This window comes from Montipora foliosa, unplaced genomic scaffold, assembly GCF_036669935.1.
Source record: "Montipora foliosa isolate CH-2021 unplaced genomic scaffold, ASM3666993v2 scaffold_425, whole genome shotgun sequence".
Taxonomy (NCBI): domain Eukaryota; kingdom Metazoa; phylum Cnidaria; class Anthozoa; order Scleractinia; family Acroporidae; genus Montipora; species Montipora foliosa.
The window spans coordinates 195001-197500 of NW_027179729.1; the positions used below are offsets into that span (position 1 = coordinate 195001).

The 2500-nt window shown below is 38.7% G+C and overlaps 1 protein-coding gene across 1 annotated transcript in view; it reads left to right on the forward strand.

Moving 5' to 3' along the window:
- The window catches only part of LOC137988661 (uncharacterized), a 15888-nt gene that overhangs the window by 152 nt on the left and 13236 nt on the right, over positions 1-2500 (forward strand). The window contains exon 1 of the mRNA XM_068834643.1: positions 1-8. This exon is cut by the window's left edge and continues 152 nt beyond it. The gene's annotated coding sequence lies outside the window, so the exon portion shown is untranslated. The remainder of the gene's footprint in view (positions 9-2500) is intronic.

The window sequence follows — 2500 nt, forward strand, 5'->3', positions numbered from 1 at the left end:
ATTCAGAGGTCAGTGCCTTTAAATTCCACCGTCATTACCAGAATGACTTAACCAGGAATAATAGTTACCCTTGTACTTGTCAGAACATAATGTAGTCTTGGTCAAGGTACAGCACCAACATGTCCCGTGAATGGTCAGGATCGAAAAGATGTGTGATATGATAATCACTGTACACCATGTATGCATGTATAATCCTAAGCTAAATCACATGTGTTTAAAAATTAATCGCCTGCTTTTCTGTGGTGATACTGGTGCCTGTATTATGAAATTGTTTGTACAGTATCAACTTACTATTTGTAATTTTTTATTGGGAGTGAGGAGAGGGGGTGACATGCTTAATGCTGACCATGTTACAGGCATTGGTACATGAGATGGTAGTAGCAAACTTATCTGCACCTATGAGTGTAGTACATTGCTATTAATAGTGACATGATAAGAGGGGAACCACAAATTGGTATACACCCTTTAATCATTCTGCACCTCTTAAAAACCTCAGTTTTCATTAGATCCTGATCACCTGCACCTCCATTGTTTTTAGGGGTGCTGTAGGAACATTGTTTGTAGTATTTGTTCGGTTATTCTGCCAACAAATAATGTCAGGTATTAATTTTAAAAAAAAATGATGCATGGCAACCCTTGGCCAGTCTACAATACTCGTCAAAAATCTTGAAACACTTGTGTCTGTTTCTCCTTCCCCAATGTTGATTTGGGTATCACAGTGGCCTCAGTGCTTCAAAACACCCGTGGCTCAACATTGGGGAGGGAGAGGGCACATTTCGAGGGGGGAAACAGTGTGAAGTAAAATCTCAGGATTTCTCCAGAAAATTCGAGAGAAATGGTGTCTGTTTCAACGATTTGTGACGAGTATTGTCTTTGCGTCTGAAGGGCGTGGACGGGTAACGTAACTTGAACAATTTGATACGCTCTAAGGCGAAACGAATTGATATGGTGATTAGAAATGAGGAGAAGCGTATAAAAATATTAAAGAAATACCACTCTTTCCATTCTGTGGATAACTGCGTGAGATTTCTTCTCGCAAAATGTAAACTTTCAGAGACAATAATAACTATTGCACTTTACGTACGCCAAAAATAAGAGGAGAGGGGTGGTGTTGCATGTTTCAAACAAAAGGGGGTGAAAATTGCTCCGATGGCCATCAAGACGACGTTTAGCGATTTTTACATAGCAGAATGACTTTTTCCGGTCATTGTATGAAATTGATTCGCTATTTATTGTGATATACTTTCTCTTGGAGCTCCTGAGAAAGAATAGTGAAGTACATTGCCTCTTAGTCCTTATCTCAAATAACGACACAAAGGTGTCAAAGGAACACGGAACCTTTTCCTTCTTTTTCTATAATCTGAACAGTTCTATGTACAAAAATAAGCTAACTTTGTAGAAAATTACATTATTGAAAGAGATCATTTGTTGTAAAGACCAGTCGACCTTCTTAGCGCTGAAACTCAACGATTCACCACTGTGTTCTAAAGTAAAGTAATTATACTACCATAGACTTTAAGAACTATCGGTTCACCATGGTGAAGCCCTACAAATAGCCTTATTGAATAGCTTAATTAAGAAAATTATCCCTAAGGTGCATGTTCCGTGATGTGTTCTATCACTTCAAACACTTGTAGATGCAGTAGCTTTTGTTTTTGGTTCCTGAAAAAGGCAAAGAATTTTCCAAACACCATGGTGAATCGTGTAACACTTAAGCCATGGCAAAGTTAAATGTCAACAAACTCGGCGATATTTACATAAGATCAGTCGTAAATGAATTAGTCGTCTTGTGGGAAAATAAGTCGACTCAAACATTTTCAACACGGGGGGACTGACTTGTGCTGTTCCTCGGGTATTTGATGGAAGAGATTGAAGACCCGCCCCCTACCTTAATATACAGTCCGCGTTTCTTGAATAGGAAAGACATTTAGCAACAGACATGCCCTTATTTATGGCGCTGAGAAAATCTAATCAGCTTAGGTAAATATCATTTCCCCTTTTCAAACGTTGGAATATATGTCTTCAGAATGCAGAAAGTGAAGTTTCATCAGCGACTTCACATTTTCCGCACGTCTTAAATGCTGCCTGTATGTGTAACACATTACTTTAAATTTTGTTATTTTTATCTTTTCCTTTTATTTTCAAATATAACTGAACAATAATCCGACATCCTAAATTTCTCTTTCTCATCTGTGCGCTAACCAAGCAGGTATATTCCATCGATGATCGAAAAATTCGTCTTGAACAGAGACTGTTATTCTTTCCTCTCCTCAGACCAAATACAATACTCGTCAAAAATCTTGAAACACTTGTGTCTGTTTCTCCTTCCCCAATGTTGATTTGGGTATCACAGTGGCCTCAGTGCTTCAAAACACCCGTGGCTCAACATTGGGGAGGGAGAGGGCACATTTCGAGGGGGGAAACAGTGTGAAGTAAAATCTCAGGATTTCTCCAGAAAATTCGAGAGAAATGGTGTCTGTTTCAACGATTTGTGACGAGT